This window comes from Haematobia irritans, chromosome 3 (assembly GCF_050003625.1).
Source record: "Haematobia irritans isolate KBUSLIRL chromosome 3, ASM5000362v1, whole genome shotgun sequence".
Classification (NCBI taxonomy): Eukaryota; Metazoa; Arthropoda; class Insecta; order Diptera; family Muscidae; genus Haematobia; species Haematobia irritans.
The window spans coordinates 25,784,337-25,804,370 of record NC_134399.1 but is presented as its reverse complement, the minus strand read 5'-3'; positions in this window follow the sequence as shown (position 1 = coordinate 25,804,370).

Here is a 20,034-nt window from a genome sequence, read left to right as displayed (position 1 = left end):
AGATATGGCTAAAAGAAGTTTTTCATATAAAAATTTCAATTTTTTTAGGTTTTGGGTGGATTTTTCAATTTTTTGAGGGTGGTCACGAATTATCGTCCTTTTCGCACTAGGAAGCTTAGTTTAGGAGATATGGCCAAAAGAATATTTTCATGTAAAAATTTAAATTTTTTTAGGTTTTGGGTGGATTTTTCAATTTTTTGAGGGTGGTCACGAATTATCGTCCTTTTCGCTCTAGGACGCTTAGTTTAGGAGATATGGCCAAAAGAAGTTTTTCATATAAAAATTTCAATTTTTTTAGGTTTTGGGTGGATTTTTCAATTTTTTGATGGTGGTCACGAATTATCGTCCTTTTCGCTCTAGGACGCATATTTAAGGAGATATGGCCAAAAGAAGTTTTTCATATAAAAATTTAAATTTTTTTAGGTTTTGGTGGAATTTTCAATTTTTTGAGGGTGGTCACGAATTATCGTCCTTTTCGCTCTAGGACGCTTAGTTTAGGAGCTATGGCCAAAATAAGTTTTTCATATAAAAAGTTCAATTTTTTTAGGTTTTGGGTGGATTTTTCAATTTTTTGAGGGTGATCACGAATTATCGTCCTTTTCGCTCTAGGACGCATATTTAAGGAGATATGGCCAAAAGAAGTTTTTCATATAAAAATTTCAATTTTTTTAGGTTTTGGGTGGAATTTTCAATTTTTTGAGGGTGGTCACGAATTATCGTCCTTTTCGCTCTAGGACGCTTAGTTTAGGAGATATGGCCAAAAGAAGTTTTTCATATAAAAATTTCAATTTTTTTAGGTTTTGGGTGGATTTTTCAATTTTTTGATGGTGGTCACGAATTATCGTCCTTTTCGCTCTAGGACGCTTAGTTTAGGAGATATGGCCAAAATAAGTTTTTCATATAAAAAGTTCAATTTTTTTAGGTTTTGGGTGGATTTTTCAATTTTTTGAGGGTGATCACGAATTATCGTCCTTTTCGCTCTAGGACGCATATTTAAGGAGATATGGCCAAAAGAAGTTTTTCATATAAAAATTTCAATTTTTGTAGGTTTTGGGTGGAATTTTCAATTTTTTGAGGGTGGTCACGAATTATCGTCCTTTTCGCTCTAGGACGCTTAGTTTAGGAGATATGGCCAAAAGAAGTTTTTCATATAAAAATTTCAATTTTTTTAGGTTTTGGGTGGAATTTTCAAGTTTTTGAGGGTGGTCACGAATTATCGTCCTTTTCGCTCTAGGATGCTTAGTTTAGGAGATATGGCCAAAAGAAGTTTTTCATATAAAAATTTCAATTTTTTTAGGTTTTGGGTGGATTTTTCAATTTTTTGAGAGTGAACTCGAATTATCGTCCTTTTCGCTCTAGGACGCATATTTAAGGAGATATGGCCAAAAGAAGTTTTTCATATAAAAATTTCAATTTTTTTAGGTTTTGGGTGGATTTTTCAATTTTTTGAGAGTGAACTCGAATTATCGTCCTTTTCGCTCTAGGACGCATATTTAAGGAGATATGGCCAAAAGAAGTTTTTCATATAAAAATTTCAATTTTTTTAGGTTTTGGGTGGATTTTTCAATTTTTTGGGGGTGATCACGAATTATCGTCCTTTTCGCTCTAGGACGCATATTTAAGGAGATATGGCCAAAAGAAGTTTTTCATATAAAATTTGAATTTTTTTAGGTTTTGGGTGGATTTTTCAATTTTTTGAGGGTGGTCACGAATTATCGTCCTTTTCGCTCTAGGACGCTTAGTTTAGGAGCTATGGCCAAAATAAGTTTTTCATATAAAAAGTTCAATTTTTTTAGGTTTTGGGTGGATTTTTCAATTTTTTGAGGGTGATCACGAATTATCGTCCTTTTCGCTCTAGGACGCATATTTAAGGAGATATGGCCAAAAGAAGTTTTTCATATAAAAATTTCAATTTTTTTAGGTTTTGGGTGGAATTTTCAATTTTTTGAGGGTGGTCACGAATTATCGTCCTTTTCGCTCTAGGACGCTTAGTTTAGGAGATATGGCCAAAAGAAGTTTTTCATATAAAAATTTCAATTTTTTTAGGTTTTGGGTGGAATTTTAAATTTTTTGAGGGTGGTCACGAATTATCGTCCTTTTCGCTCTAGGACGCTTAGTTTAGGAGATATGGCCAAAATAAGTTTTTCATATAAAAAGTTCAATTTTTTTAGGTTTTGGGTGGATTTTTCAATTTTTTGAGGGTGATCACGAATTATCGTCCTTTTCGCTCTAGGACGCATATTTAAGGAGATATGGCCAAAAGAAGTTTTTCATATAAAATTTGAATTTTTTTAGGTTTTGGGTGGATTTTTCAATTTTTTGAGGGTGGTCACGAATTATCGTCCTTTTCGCTCTAGGACGCTTAGTTTAGGAGATATGGCCAAAAGAAGTTTTTGATGTAAAAATTTAATTTTTTTTAGGTTTTGGGTGGATTTTTCAATTTTTTGAGGGTGGTCACGAATTATCGTCCTTTTCGCTCTAGGACGCTTAGTTTAGGAGATATGGCCAAAAGAAGTTTTTCATATAAAAATTTCAATTTTTTTAGGTTTTGGGTGGATTTTTCAATTTTTTGATGTTGGTCACGAATTATCGTCCTTTTCGCTCTAGGACGCATATTTAAGGAGATATGGCCAAAAGAAGTTTTTCAAATAAAAATTTCAATTTTTTTAGGTTTTGGGTGGAATTTTCAATTTTTTGAGGGTGGTCACGAATTATCGTCCTTTTCGCTCTAGGACGCTTAGTTTAGGAGATATGGCCAAAATAAGTTTTTCATATAAAAAGTTCAATTTTTTTAGGTTTTGGGTGGATTTTTCCATTTTTTGAGGGTGGTCACGAATTATCGTCCATTTCGCTCTAGGACGCTTAGTTTAGGAGATATGGCCAAAAGAAGTTTTTCATATAAAAATTTCAATTTTTTTAGGTTTTGGGTGGATTTTTCAATTTTTTGAGAGTGATCACGAATTATCGTCCTTTTCGCTCTAGGACGCATATTTAAGGAGATATGGCCAAAAGAAGTTTTTCATATAAAAATTTAAATTTTTTTAGGTTTTGGGTGGATTTTTCAATTTTTTGAGGGTGGTCACGAATTATCGTCCTTTTCGCACTAGGAAGCTTAGTTTAGGAGATATGGCCAAAAGAATATTTTCATGTAAAAATTTAAATTTTTTTAGGTTTTGGGTGGATTTTTCAATTTTTTGAGGGTGGTCACGAATTATCGTCCTTTTCGCTCTAGGACGCTTAGTTTAGGAGATATGGCTAAAAGAAGTTTTTCATATAAAAATTTCAATTTTTTTAGGTTTTGGGTGGATTTTTCAATTTTTTGAGGGTGGTCACGAATTATCGTCCTTTTCGCACTAGGAAGCTTAGTTTAGGAGATATGGCCAAAAGAATATTTTCATGTAAAAATTTAAATTTTTTTAGGTTTTGGGTGGATTTTTCAATTTTTTGAGGGTGGTCACGAATTATCGTCCTTTTCGCTCTAGGACGCTTAGTTTAGGAGATATGGCCAAAAGAAGTTTTTCATATAAAAATTTCAATTTTTTTAGGTTTTGGGTGGATTTTTCAATTTTTTGAGGGTGATCACGAATTATCGTCCTTTTCGCTCTAGGACGCATATTTAAGGAGATATGGCCAAAAGAAGTTTTTCATATAAAAATTTAAATTTTTTTAGGTTTTGGTGGAATTTTCAATTTTTTGAGGGTGGTCACGAATTATCGTCCTTTTCGCTCTAGGACGCTTAGTTTAGGAGCTATGGCCAAAATAAGTTTTTCATATAAAAAGTTCAATTTTTTTAGGTTTTGGGTGGATTTTTCAATTTTTTGAGGGTGATCACGAATTATCGTCCTTTTCGCTCTAGGACGCATATTTAAGGAGATATGGCCAAAAGAAGTTTTTCATATAAAAATTTCAATTTTTTTAGGTTTTGGGTGGAATTTTCAATTTTTTGAGGGTGGTCACGAATTATCGTCCTTTTCGCTCTAGGACGCTTAGTTTAGGAGATATGGCCAAAAGAAGTTTTTCATATAAAAATTTAAATTTTTTTAGGTTTTGGGTGGATTTTTCAATTTTTTGATGGTGGTCACGAATTATCGTCCTTTTCGCTCTAGGACGCATATTTAAGGAGATATGGCCAAAAGAAGTTTTTCATATAAAAATTTCAATTTTTTTAGGTTTTGGGTGGAATTTTAAATTTTTTGAGGGTGGTCACGAATTATCGTCCTTTTCGCTCTAGGACGCTTAGTTTAGGAGATATGGCCAAAATAAGTTTTTCATATAAAAAGTTCAATTTTTTTAGGTTTTGGGTGGATTTTTCAATTTTTTGAGGGTGATCACGAATTATCGTCCTTTTCGCTCTAGGACGCATATTTAAGGAGATATGGCCAAAAGAAGTTTTTCATATAAAAATTTCAATTTTTTTAGGTTTTGGGTGGAATTTTCAATTTTTTGAGGGTGGTCACGAATTATCGTCCTTTTCGCTCTAGGACGCTTAGTTTAGGAGATATGGCCAAAAGAAGTTTTTCATATAAAAATTTCAATTTTTTTAGGTTTTGGGTGGAATTTTCAATTTTTTGAGGGTGGTCACGAATTATCGTCCTTTTCGCTCTAGGATGCTTAGTTTAGGAGATATGGCCAAAAGAAGTTTTTCATATAAAAATTTCAATTTTTTTAGGTTTTGGGTGGATTTTTCAATTTTTTGAGAGTGAACTCGAATTATCGTCCTTTTCGCTCTAGGACGCATATTTAAGGAGATATGGCCAAAAGAAGTTTTTCATATAAAAATTTCAATTTTTTTAGGTTTTGGGTGGATTTTTCAATTTTTTGAGAGTGAACTCGAATTATCGTCCTTTTCGCTCTAGGACGCATATTTAAGGAGATATGGCCAAAAGAAGTTTTTCATATAAAAATTTCAATTTTTTTAGGTTTTGGGTGGATTTTTCAATTTTTTGGGGGTGATCACGAATTATCGTCCTTTTCGCTCTAGGACGCATATTTAAGGAGATATGGCCAAAAGAAGTTTTTCATATAAAAATTTCAATTTTTTTAGGTTTTGGGTGGAATTTTAAATTTTTTGAGGGTGGTCACGAATTATCGTCCTTTTCGCTCTAGGACGCTTAGTTTAGGAGATATGGCCAAAATAAGTTTTTCATATAAAAAGTTCAATTTTTTTAGGTTTTGGGTGGATTTTTCAATTTTTTGAGGGTGATCACGAATTATCGTCCTTTTCGCTCTAGGACGCATATTTAAGGCGATATGGCCAAAAGAAGTTTTTCATATAAAATTTGAATTTTTTTAGGTTTTGGGTGGATTTTTCAATTTTTTGAGGGTGGTCACGAATTATCGTCCTTTTCGCTCTAGGACGCTTAGTTTAGGAGATATGGCCAAAAGAAGTTTTTCAGGTTTTGGGTGGATTTTTCAATTTTTTGAGGGTGGTCACGAATTATCGTCCTTTTCGCTCTAGGACGCTTAGTTTAGGAGATATGGCCAAAAGAAGTTTTTCATATAAAAATTTAAATTTTTTTTAGGTTTTGGGTGGATTTTTCAATTTTTTGAGGGTGATCACGAATTATCGTCCTTTTCGCTCTAGGACGCATATTTAAGGAGATATGGCCAAAAGAAGTTTTTCATATAAAAATTTTAATTTTTTTAGGTTTTGGGTGGATTTTTTAATTTTTTGAGGGTGGTCACGAATTATCGTCCTTTTCGCTCTAGGACGCTTAGTTTAGGAGATATGGCCAAAAGAAGTTTTTCAGGTTTTGGGTGGATTTTTCAATTTTTTGAGGGTGGTCACGAACTATCGTCCTTTTCGCTCTAGGACGCTTAGTTTAGGAGATATGGCCAAAAGAAGTTTTTCATATAAAAATTTAAATTTTTTTTAGGTTTTGGGTGGATTTTTCAATTTTTTGAGGGTGATCACGAATTATCGTCCTTTTCGCTCTAGGACGCATATTTAAGGAGATATGGCCAAAAGAAGTTTTTCATATAAAAATTTCAATTTTTTTAGGTTTTGGGTGGATTTTTCAATTTTTTGAGAGTGAACTCGAATTATCGTCCTTTTCGCTCTAGGACGCATATTTAAGGAGATATGGCCAAAAGAAGTTTTTCATATAAAAATTTAAATTTTTTTTAGGTTTTGGGTGGATTTTTCAATTTTTTGAGGGTGATCACGAATTATCGTCCTTTTCGCTCTAGGACGCATATTTAAGGAGATATGGCCAAAAGAAGTTTTTCATATAAAAATTTAAATTTTTTTAGGTTTTGGGTGGATTTTTCAATTTTTTGAGGGTGGTCACGAATTATCGTCCTTTTCGCTCTAGGACGCATATTTAAGGAGATATGGCCAAAAGAAGTTTTTCATATAAAAATTTACATTTTTTTAGGTTTTGGGTGGATTTTTCAATTTTTTGAGAGTGAACTCGAATTATCGTCCTTTTCGCTCTAGGACGCATATTTAAGGAGATATGGCCGAAAGAAGTTTTTCATATAAAAATTTAAATTTTTTTTAGGTTTTGGGTGGATTTTTCAATTTTTTGAGGGTGATCACGAATTATCGTCCTTTTCGCTCTAGGACGCATATTTAAGGAGATATGGCCAAAAGAAGTTTTTCATATAAAAATTTAAATTTTTTTAGGTTTTGGGTGGATTTTTCAATTTTTTGAGGGTGGTCACGAATTATCGTCCTTTTCGCTCTAGGACGCATATTTAAGGAGATATGGCCAAAAGAAGTTTTTCATATAAAAATTTAAATTTTTTTAGGTTTTGGGTGGATTTTTCAATTTTTTGAGGGTGGTCACGAATTATCGTCCTTTTCGCTCTAGGACGCTTAGTTTAGGAGATATGGCCAAAAGAAGTTTTTCATATAAAAATTTAAATTTTTTTAGGTTTTGGGTGGATTTTTCAATTTTTTGAGGGTGGTCACGAATTATCGTCCTTTTCGCTCTAGGACGCTTAGTTTAGGAGATATGGCCAAAAGAAGTTTTTCATATAAAAATTTAAATTTTTAAGGTTTTGGGTGGATTTTTCAATTTTTTGATGGTGGTCACGAATTATCGTCCTTTTCGCTCTAGGACGCTTAGTTTAGGAAATATGGCCTAAAGAAATTTTTCATGTAAAAATTTAAATTTTTTTAGGTTTTGGGTGGATTTTTCAATTTTTTGAGGGTGGTCACGAATTATCGTCCTTTTCGCTCTAGGACGCTTAGTTTAGGAGATATGGCCAAAAGAAGTTTTTCATGTAAAAATTTAAAATTTTTTAGGTTTTGGGTGGATTTTTCAATTTTTTGAGGGTGGTCACGAATTATCGTCCTTTTCGCTCTAGGACGCTTAGTTTAGGAGATATGGCCAAAAGAAGTTTTTCATATAAAAATTTCAATTTTTTTAGGTTTTGGGTGGATTTTTCAATTTTTTGATGGTGGTCACGAATTATCGTCCTTTTCGCTCTAGGACGCTTAGTTTAGGAGATATGGCCAAAAGAAGTTTTTCATGTAAAAATTTAATTTTTTTTAGGTTTTGGGTGGATTTTTCAATTTTTTGAGGGTGATCACGAATTATCGTCCTTTTCGCTCTAGGACGCTTAGTTTAGGAGATATGGCCAAAATAAGTTTTTCATATAAAAAGTTCAATTTTTTTAGGTTTTGGGTGGATTTTTCCATTTTTTGAGGGTGGTCACGAATTATCGTCCATTTCGCTCTAGGACGCTTAGTTTAGGAGATATGGCCAAAAGAAGTTTTTCAAATAAAAATTTCAATTTTTTTAGGTTTTGGGTGGAATTTTCAATTTTTTGAGGGTGGTCACGAATTATCGTCCTTTTCGCTCTAGGACGCTTAGTTTAGGAGATATGGCCAAAATAAGTTTTTCATATAAAAAGTTCAATTTTTTTAGGTTTTGGGTGGATTTTTCCATTTTTTGAGGGTGGTCACGAATTATCGTCCTTTTCGCTCTAGGACGCTTAGTTTAGGAGATATGGCCAAAATAAGTTTTTCATATAAAAAGTTCAATTTTTTTAGGTTTTGGGTGGATTTTTCCATTTTTTGAGGGTGGTCACGAATTATCGTCCTTTTCGCTCTAGGACGCTTAGTTTAGGAGATATGGCCAAAAGAAGTTTTTCATATAAAAATTTAAATTTTTTTAGGTTTTGGGTGGATTTTTCAATTTTTTGAGGGTGGTCACGAATTATCGTCCTTTTCGCACTAGGAAGCTTAGTTTAGGAGATATGGCCAAAAGAATATTTTCATGTAAAAATTTAAATTTTTTTAGGTTTTGGGTGGATTTTTCAATTTTTTGAGGGTGGTCACGAATTATCGTCCTTTTCGCTCTAGGACGCTTAGTTTAGGAGATATGGCTAAAAGAAGTTTTTCATATAAAAATTTCAATTTTTTTAGGTTTTGGGTGGATTTTTCAATTTTTTGAGGGTGGTCACGAATTATCGTCCTTTTCGCACTAGGAAGCTTAGTTTAGGAGATATGGCCAAAAGAATATTTTCATGTAAAAATTTAAATTTTTTTAGGTTTTGGGTGGATTTTTCAATTTTTTGAGGGTGGTCACGAATTATCGTCCTTTTCGCTCTAGGACGCTTAGTTTAGGAGATATGGCCAAAAGAAGTTTTTCATATAAAAATTTCAATTTTTTTAGGTTTTGGGTGGATTTTTCAATTTTTTGATGGTGGTCACGAATTATCGTCCTTTTCGCTCTAGGACGCATATTTAAGGAGATATGGCCAAAAGAAGTTTTTCATATAAAAATTTAAATTTTTTTAGGTTTTGGTGGAATTTTCAATTTTTTGAGGGTGGTCACGAATTATCGTCCTTTTCGCTCTAGGACGCTTAGTTTAGGAGCTATGGCCAAAATAAGTTTTTCATATAAAAAGTTCAATTTTTTTAGGTTTTGGGTGGATTTTTCAATTTTTTGAGGGTGATCACGAATTATCGTCCTTTTCGCTCTAGGACGCATATTTAAGGAGATATGGCCAAAAGAAGTTTTTCATATAAAAATTTCAATTTTTTTAGGTTTTGGGTGGAATTTTCAATTTTTTGAGGGTGGTCACGAATTATCGTCCTTTTCGCTCTAGGACGCTTAGTTTAGGAGATATGGCCAAAAGAAGTTTTTCATATAAAAATTTCAATTTTTTTAGGTTTTGGGTGGATTTTTCAATTTTTTGATGGTGGTCACGAATTATCGTCCTTTTCGCTCTAGGACGCTTAGTTTAGGAGATATGGCCAAAATAAGTTTTTCATATAAAAAGTTCAATTTTTTTAGGTTTTGGGTGGATTTTTCAATTTTTTGAGGGTGATCACGAATTATCGTCCTTTTCGCTCTAGGACGCATATTTAAGGAGATATGGCCAAAAGAAGTTTTTCATATAAAAATTTCAATTTTTTTAGGTTTTGGGTGGAATTTTCAATTTTTTGAGGGTGGTCACGAATTATCGTCCTTTTCGCTCTAGGACGCTTAGTTTAGGAGATATGGCCAAAAGAAGTTTTTCATATAAAAATTTCAATTTTTTTAGGTTTTGGGTGGAATTTTCAAGTTTTTGGGGGTGGTCACGAATTATCGTCCTTTTCGCTCTAGGATGCTTAGTTTAGGAGATATGGCCAAAAGAAGTTTTTCATATAAAAATTTCAATTTTTTTAGGTTTTGGGTGGATTTTTCAATTTTTTGAGAGTGATCACGAATTATCGTCCATTTCGCTCTAGGACGCTTAGTTTAGGAGATATGGCCAAAATAAGTTTTTCATATAAAAAGTTCAATTTTTTTAGGTTTTGGGTGGATTTTTCAATTTTTTGAGGGTGGCCACGAATTATCGTCCTTTTCGCTCTAGGACGCATATTTAAGGAGATATGGCCAAAAGAAGTTTTTCATATAAAAATTTCAATTTTTATAGGTTTTGGGTAAATTTTTCAATTTTTTGAGGGTGGTCACGAATTATCGTCCTTTTCGCTCTAGGACGCTTAGTTTAGGAGATATGGCCAAAAGAAGTTCATTTTTTTTAGGTTTTGGGTGGATTTTTCAATTTTTTGAGGGTGGTAACGAATTATCGTCCTTTTCGCTCTGGGACGCTTAGTTTAGGATATATATTTTTAAATTTTTTAATGGTGGTCACGAATTATCGTCCTTTTCGCTCTAGGACGCATATTTAATGAGATATGTCCAAAAGAAGTTTTTCATATAAAAATTTCAATTTTTTTAGGTTTTGGGTGGATTTTTCAATTTTTTGAGGGTGGTCACGAATTATCGTCCTTTTCGCTCTAGGACGCTTAGTTTAGGAGATATGGCAAAAAGAAGTTTTTCATATAAAAATTAAAATTTTTTTAGGTTTTGGGTGGATTTTTCATTTTTTTGAGGGTGGTCACGAATTATCGTCCTTTTCGCTCTATTACGCTTAGCTTAGGAGATATGGCCAAAAGAAGTTAAATTTTTTTAGGTTTTCGGTGGATTTTTAAATTTTTTGGGGGTGGTCACGAATTATCGTCCTTTTCGCTCTAGGACGCATATTTAAGGAGATATGGCCAAAAGAAGTTTTTCATATGAAAATTTCAACTTTTTTAGGTTTTGGGTGGATTTTTCAATTTTTTGAGGGTGGTCACGAATTATCGCTCTTCTCGCTCTAGGACGCTTAGTTTAGGAGATATGGCCAAAAGAAGTTTTTCATATAAAAATTTCAATTTTTTTAGGATTTGGGTGGATTTTTAAAATTTTTGAGGGTGGTCACCAATTATCGTTCTTTTGGCTCTAGGATGTACATTTAAGGAGAATTTCAATTTTTTTTAAGATTTGGGTGAATTTTTCAATTTTTTGAGGGTGGTCACGAATTATCGTTCTTTTCGCTCTAGGACGCTTAGTTTAGGAGATATGGCCAAAAGAAGTTTTCCATATAAAAATTTAATTTTTTTTATATTTGGGTGGATTTTTCAATTCTTCTTTTGGCTAAAAAATCAACTTTGGCTTAGAAATATATTAGTGGGACAACCTAATATCGTAAATATGTGACATATGTACCATATACTACTCAATCTTTTCTCCATTAGAGCATTTTTAATTCTCCACAAAAATTGGGTGGTTTTAATCACTGTATTGTGTGGTTGCTTGAATCAGCAACAAGCTAATTAACGCCAACACTGCAACGAATTCATTTAACCAACCATCCAATGTCTCACAATTATTCTCATCAATTTTCCTTGAGTTGTGATTAAGGGGATTATGGAAATTTTGTTAATTAAACTCTGACTGCTGATATTAGTCTGTGCGTTCGTCCGTCCGCCCGTCAGTCTGTCTGTCTGTGTGTAGCTGTATGTCGTGGTTGCTTAATAACATAAATGAGTTGCCAACTGCAAGTTAACAAATGTTGCAAATCCTAAATGACAGATTGTGAGAAAGGTTAGTGGCATCATATTGAGATGGATATCTATAATTGAGTATAATTTGTGAGGATTTTAAGCGAGGCTAATTGTAATGAAATGAAGTGATATTTACGACTTTGCTAAAGCATTTGGGGTAAGAGGACTTCTAGTGGTGAAGTGTTCACGGTTGCCACAGTTTGTAGAATTCTACCAAAACTGGTAGATTTAGTACTGTTTGATAGATTGGTAGATTTCTTGATATTTTGGTAGATTTTGAAAAATATTCCTCTACAACTAAGAGTTACTCCACAAATTTTCTATAAAAACAAGTAAGGAAAGTCTAAAGTCGGGCGGGGCCGACTATATTATACCCTGCACCAATTTGTAGATCTAAATTTTCGATACCATAATGTGTTGGGTGCTATATATAAAGGTTTTTCCAAAATACATACATTTAAATTTTACACGATTTGGACAGAATTTGATAGACTTTTACAAAATCTATAGACTCAAAATTTAAGTTGGCTAATGCACTAGGGTGGAACACAATTTTATTAAAAAAAATATGGAAAGCAATTAAATCTGAAGCACTTTTAAGAAAACTTCTCAAAAGTTTATTTATGATTTATCGCTCGATATATATGTATTAGAAGTTTAGGAAAATTAGAGTCATGTTTACAACTTTTCGACTAAGCAGTGGCGATTTTACATGGAAAATGTTGGTATTTTGACCATTTTTGTCGAAATCAGAAAAACATATATATGGGAGCTATATCTAAATCTGAACGGATGTCAACCAAATTTGGCACGCATAGCTACAATGCTAATTCTACTCCCTGTGCAAAATATCAACTAAATCGGAGTTAAAAATTGGCCTCTGTGGTCATATGAGTGTAAATCGGGCGAAAGCTATATATGGGAGATATATCCAAATCTGAACCGATTGTAACCAAATTTAGCACGCATAGTTACAATGCTAATTCTACTCCCTATGCAAAATTTCAACTAAATCGGAGCAAAAAATTGGCCTCTGTGGGCAAATGAGTGTAAATCGGGTGAAAGCTATATATGGAAGCTATATCTAAATCTGAACCGATTTGGCTGATATTTTGCAAGTTTTTCGAGACTCATAAAATATTCGGATGTACGGAATTTGAGGAAGATCGGTTGATATACACGCCAATTATGACCAGATCGGTGAAAAATATATATGGCAGCTATATCTAAATCTGAACCGATTTTTTCGAAAATCAATAGGGATCGTCTTTGAGCCGAAAAAGGACCATATACCAAATTTTAGGACAATCGGACTAAAACTGCGAGCTGTGCTTTGCACACAAAAATACATCAACAGACAGACGGACATCGCTAAATCGACTCAGAATTTAATTCTAAGCCGATCTGTATACTAAACGGTTGGATCATGATTACTCCTTCTTGGCGTTACATACAAATGCACAAACTTATTATACCCTGTACCACAGTAGTGGTGAAGGGTATAATAAAGTTTTGACAAAATTTTCTATAGACATAATATTTTGAATAATTTTTCTATTGAAATAAAATTTTGACTAAATATTCTATAGAAATAAAATTTTGAAAAAATTTTCTGTAGGAATAAAATTGTGACAAGATTTTGCTATAGAAATAAAATTTTCACAAAATTTTTCTGTAAAAATAAAATTTTGACAAAACTGGCTATAGAATACAATTTTGACAAAATTGTGAAAAAAAATCTACAGAACTACAATTTTGACAAAATTTTTTACAGAAATAAAATTTTGACAAAATTTTCAATAGAAATAAAATTTTCTACAGAAATAAAATTTTGACAAAATTTTCTATAGAAATACAATTTTGAAAAAAATTTCTATGGAAATAAAATTTTGACAAAAATTTCTATAGAAATAAAATTTTGACAAAATTTTCTATAGAAATAAAACTTCGATAAAATTTCCTATAGAAATAAAATTTTGACAAAATTTTCTATAGAAATAAATTTGTGACAAAATTTTCTATAGAAATAAAATTAAGACAAAATTTTTTATAGAAATAAGATTTTGACAAAATTTTGCTATAGAAATTAAATTTTGACAAAATGTTCTATAGAAATAAAATTTTGAGAAATTTATCTTTAGAAATAAAGCTTTGACAAAATTTTCTTGAGTATGCTATAGAAATTAAATTTTTAACAAAATTTTCTATAGAAATAAAATTTGTACAAAATTTTCCGTGGAAATAAAATTTCGACATAAAATTCGACATAAAATAAAATGTTGATAAAAGTTTCTATAGAAATAAAATTTGCTATAAAAATAAAATTGTGACAAAATTTTCTATAGAAATAAAATTTTTAGAAAATTTTCTATAGAAATAAAATCCTGAGAAAATTTTCTATGGAAATAAAATTTTGAGAAAATTTTCTATAGAAATAAAATTGTGACAAGAGTATGCTATAGAAATAAAATTATCAAAAAAAAATTTTTTCTATAGAAATAAAATTATGACAAAATTTTCTATAGAAATAAAATTTTGAGCAATTTTTCTTTAGAAATAAAGTTTTGACAAAAATTTTCTACAGAAATAAAATTTTTACAAAATTTTCAATAGAAATAAAATGTTGACATAATTTTCAATAGAAATAAAATGTTTATAAAATTTTCTATAGAAATAAAATTTTGAAAAAATAGAAATAAAATTGTGACAAAATTTTCTATAGAAATAAAATTTTTGAGAAAATTTTCTATAGAAATAAAATTTTGAGAATATTTTCTATAGAAATAAATTTTGACAAAATTTTGCTATAGGAATAAAATTTTGAGAAAATTTTCTATAGAAATACCATTTTGACAAAATTTTGTTATAGAAATAAAATTTTGACAAAATCTTCCATAAAAATAAAATTTCGACAAAATTTTCTAAGAAATAAAATTTTGACAAAATTTTCTATAGAAATAAAATTTTGTACAGAAATAAAATTTTGACAAAGTTTTCTATAGAAATACAATTTTGAAAAAATTTTGTACAGAAATACAATTTTGACAAAATTTTCTATAGAAATATAATTTTGACAAAATTTTCTATAGAAATTAAATTTTGAGAAAATTTTCTATAGAATTACCATTTTGACAAAATTTTGCACAAGCATTGTTGTTGTTTTTTTATTTCAGCTTAAAACCATACATTGACTAAACTACAAGTGTAGCTTAACCAAGAGAGGAAAATAATGTTTGTCAAATTTATTGGTTGATAGTTTTGCTGCAAGTAGAGGATGCTGATGAGGAATGTGGTAATTCCGAAACGTGCGTCCATCCAACCATCTAGCATTCTATAGGGCTTTGCCCAAATAAATTTGACAAACATTATTTTCCTCTGTTGGTTAAGCTACACTTGTAGTTTAGTCAATTTAAGGTTTTAAACTGAAATAAAAAAACAACAACAATGCTTGTGACAAATATTTCTATCGAATTAAATTTTTAGAAAATTTTCTATAGAAATAAAATTCTGAGAAAATTTTCTATCGAAATAAAATTTTGAGAAAATTTTCTATAGAAATAAAATTGTGACAAGAGTATAGCATATATGCTATAGAAATAAAATTTTCAAAAAAAAAATTTTATAGAAATAAAATTTTGACAAAATTTTCTGTATAAATAAATTTGTGACAAAATTTTGCTATAGTAATAAAAATTTTACAAAATTTTCTACAGAAATAAAATTTGGACCAAATTTTTTATAGAAATAAGATATTGACAAAATTTTGCTAAAGAAATAAAATTTTTACAAACTTTTCTATAGAAATAAAATTTTGAGAAAATTTTCTTTAGAAATAAAGTTTTGACAAAATTGTGTATAAACATAAAATGTTGACAAATTTTTGTATAGAAATAAAATTTCGAGAAAAATTTTCTTTAGAAATAAAATTTTGAGAAATTTTTCTATAGAAATAAAATTTTGAGAAAATTTTCTGTAGAAATAAAATTGTGACAAGAGTATGCTATAGAAATAACATATTCACAAAATTTTCTATATAAATACAATTTTGACAAAATTTTCTATAGAAATAAAATTTTGACAAAAATAAAATTTCGACAAAATTTTCTATAGAGTTGAAATTTGTACAAAATTTTCTATAGAAATAGAATTTTGACATAATTTCCAATAGAAATAAAATGTTGATAAAATGTTATATAGAAATAAAATTTTGAAAAAATTTGCTATAAAAATAAAATTGTGACAAAGTTTTCTATAGAAATAAAATTCTGAGAAAATTTTCTATAGAAATAAAATTTTTGAGAAAATTTTCTTTAGAAATAAAATTGTGACAATTATATAGAAATAAAACTTCGATAAAATTTCCTATAGAAATAAAATTTTGACAAAACTTTCTATAGAAATAAAATTTAGACCAAATGTGGATAAAATTTCCCATAGAAATACAATTTTGACAAAATTTTTTATAGAAATTCAATTTTGATTAAATTTTTATAGAAATATATTTTTTTTTAATTTTAAAATTTTTCTGGTTGGTAGTTTTTTTGGTAAAATTTGCTCCAAATTTTGGTAGATTATTTTTGGCTCGAGTGGCAATCGTAGAAGTGTTACATTCTTGAGGATATCTTAACAATTATTAGAAATTCTGTAAAAATACTTTCAAATAAATTTAATCGATCTGTTTAAAATTTTTGGCATTGTAGTCTTATCGGTTGTTATCTGCTCCCATAGCGCTAAGGTCAAGGTAACCGTTGTGCCATATTAGTGGCAAATTTGGCATCTTTTTCAAGCATTAATACTAACGACCATTTTCATATAGCTCCGTTAAGCTTTAACTGGCAGTTAACAGAAAAAAATGGAAATATCTTTTCTCCAGTTAATTTAACTGAAAATTTTTCAACAGTTAAGTTTCTAACTGGCATATGGAATATATACGCAAGATGACAGATATGTAGATATCACGGTTTAAAAGTTCGTTAGCTAACGTAGCTCTAACGGAGCTTCATGAAAATGGGGTGGTATTTTCATGTCACAAAAAAAAAAAATTAAAATAAACTTTAAAGCCCTTCAGCTATTGCCCTGAATCTGGGCATAAAAATTGTTTATGATGTTTAAACCTCAAAATAAATTGAATTCCTTTGTCTACGTCTTATCCAATTTCCAGAATAAAATAATTCAAGTCGAAAAATCTCACATTTCTATTGATAAGCCCATTCATGTTCAAGTTCAATTGATTTTGGTTTTTCTAAAATCCTTTAACATGGATTGAATTTATTTTCGGCTATCGTATCGTGATTCCATTTATACTTCAAACAGGAATTTATATTCATTTTCAATTTCTATGAAAATAGAAAATTCTATTAAGTGAAAACCAATCCGCAATGTAAATAAATAGCGGTGAAGAAAAATCTATATTTCCTCAAATCGTTGAGGCTGCCAAAGAGCCTGTTAGGCATATTCGTTTCTCCACATATGATTGATGATTTTACCATTAGCTTTGAGTGGTGCCTAAAGGAATATTATGGTGTGATTGGGAATTGCTGTTTCTTCTTTTTCATTGGTTTTCGTTTTTCTCCGAAGTCTGAAATATGAAAACACGTTCACATAAAAATAAATACACGAGAAATGTTTGCAATCACTTCTACATAATGTGAATTTCAAGCCAATGGTGGAAATATGAAATCTTTCATCCGAGCCAGTGGTTTTTCGATGGAAACATGAAATTGCGGTTTTCCTTTTCCACTCTCCAAACAAAAAATGGCGGGTGGGCCATACTAGTATGTGGTTCCTGTTTAGACTTCAGAAGAGTTTTCATTTCTGAGGAATATACATTTAGCCAAGCCAAAATTTCTTTTGGCGATAGTTTTTTTTTTTACTTTTTAAAACGATTTGTGACAATCATATAATCTTTTCTTATAAGTACAAGTTTAATTGCTCTTAAAGAAAATTTAAATTATTAAAGAGGAACTTCGTTTGTTTAAAATTTCGCTCTGGAAGTAAGTAGTTTTTCTTTGGGTGCGGGTATCTTTCCGATTTCACTTGAAAGGCTGACGGAGATATTTTCCCCTCGAGATTGTCATGCTAAGTACTTTCCCCCCACCGATGGTGGAACTATTCACATACGTTTTTTTTATGGTTGAAACAAAGATAGTCTGCCTTATTTGCAAATAGAAGGGTTTGAAACTTAATTAAATATTATATTATAATTTTTTCAAAAATTAAAATTCAATATGATAAACCCTCACAAATTGAAAATTCCTTCCAAATTAAAAAAAAAACCCTTTGCTCATATCTTCTGAACTAAGCGTTCTAGAGTGAAAAGGAGGTTAATTCGTTATCATTGAAAATTCCGATATCCGAAAACTGAAAAAAATTCGAATTTTTTTTTATGAAGAATTTATTTTGCTCATATCTCCTAAACAAAGCATCATAGCATAGCGGTTCCAAATCGTTTTTTTTTTTAAATAATTCTTGAACTTTGGAACAGATAAAAGATATATCCAATAAAGGAAAAATCATCGTAATCGGTCCATAATTGCGGAATTGAAATCTAAAATAAAATTTCATACCCCCGAGATGACCAATTTTCAACGCCTACAGGTCAGCTCGTGGACTCACTAGGGACCCATAAACTTGCAAAAAGAGGAAAACACCTCAGCTTTCACACAAAGAAAAAAATGTCAAAAAAAATCTATTTGGAACCCCTGTGCGTAGGGAGAAAATAAAAGAGGTTAATTTGTGATCCCCCCAAAAAATCGAAAATTTCATCCAAATTCTGAAAAAAATTGATTTGTTTAATATTTATTGTACATCTACTTTTCGGTCGTATCTTCTTAGGTAGACGTTTCAAAATACCCACAAAATTTAAATTGTTAATCATACAGTCAGTCCGACCGATGGTTACCACAGTTTGTAGAATTCTACCAAAAATGGTAGCTTTTTTACTTTGTGGTGTATTGGTAGAATCCCTAATGTGTTGCTTGATTTTACAAAATATTCCTCTCCACCTAAGAGGTACTTCGTAATTTTTCACAGAAATAAAATTTTAGCAAAATTGTTTCTAGGAAGAAAATTTTAACCAAAATTTCTCTAGAAATACAATTTTGACCAAATTTCTTCTTTATAAATAAAATTTTATAAAAATAACTAAATCTATATATATAAAATTCAATCTATGTTTGTTTAATTGTTTGTTTGTTTGTTTGTATGTTCCGAGTTGGCTCCGAAACGGCTGAACCGATTTACTTGAAACTTTCAGAGATCGTAGGGGGCGTTCATGTGGTGAAAATAGGGTACCTCATTTTTTGACACCTGGTCGCGGAGGGGGACCTCCCCTTTGTCGGACTTTTTGAAAATTGGACCAAAGTTGACCGATTTGCTTGAAATTTTCATTGAAGATTGGGGTTGGCATCTAGATCCAAGATCCGCTACTTTTTATTTCCATATTTGGCGGAGGGGGCCTCCCCTTTGTTCGACTTTTTTAAATTACAGTGAAAAAACTAAAATTCTCTAAATTATCTGAGATTTACAGAGAACATGTGGTGAGGTTATGGAATTAATATGGGGTACCTGATGATTTCATATGTGGATGGGGAGGGGGACCTCCCCCTTGCCCTACTTTTTGAAACTTGGAACAAAATTATGCGATTTGCTTGAAATTTTCATTGAATGTTGGGGTTGGCATCTAGACAAGAATACGCTACATTTTTTTCGGTATTTGGTCGGGGAGGGGGACCTCCCCTTTGCCGATTTTTTTGAAAGTACAAACAAAACTAAACTCCCCCGACTGAAATTTTACGGAAAAATTGGGTTATGAAATTTATATCAGGTTCCTGATTTTTTAATAAAAATAAAAGGGCATAGGGAGACATCCGCTTCTCTTAAGTACATACAGAGAAACAATTAAACTTTTACCGAGTTACTTGAAATTGACAGAGGACTGGGGAGAGGTTACGATATTAATAGTTGATACCTGATTTTGTGATATTTGGACGGAAGAGAGGCCGCCCCTTTAGGCTTATAATTTGCTTGACATTTTCTGGGACGTTTACAAAAGATACTCTACATCACTTTTCGGTCGGGGAGGAGGTCCTCCTCTAAAACTGCAAAAAAAATTTAAGTTTTCTTGAAATTTACAAAAGCAGTGGGGGAAGGTTATGAACGAAGAGGTAACCTTCCTTGCCCCACACTTGAAGGAAAGTTTTAAGAATTTTCAGGGAAGGTTAGGGGTGCTATTCACTACGGTGTTTGTCGATATTGTATCGGGGAAAGTGACGTCCCTTTAAAACAATAGAGCAAAATTTAAACATCGCCGATCTACTTGAAATTTACAGGGAATGTGGGAGGAGGTGATTAAATTTATACATGATTTTTAAATTAGTATATGATTTTTCGATATCTGGTTGGGGAAGGGGAAAATTGAAATAAACTTTGTCGATTTACTTCGATAGAATTTATAGGGACCATTGAGTAGTTGCGAAATTAATATAGAGTACGTGATAGCCCAATATCAGGTCGGAGTGGAGCGAAGGTGGGGAGAGGGTTCCCTTTTATCTGTTTTTTTTTTTCTTAAATTGAAAGTAGACGATTTTCCGTAAATAGGAACTCGGTACATAATTTTATGATTTTTGCACAGGCTTCTGCCAGACTTCTTTTTAGTAAAGAACTTAAATTTACATGAAATTGGTAGCCAACGTAGAGGGTGCATC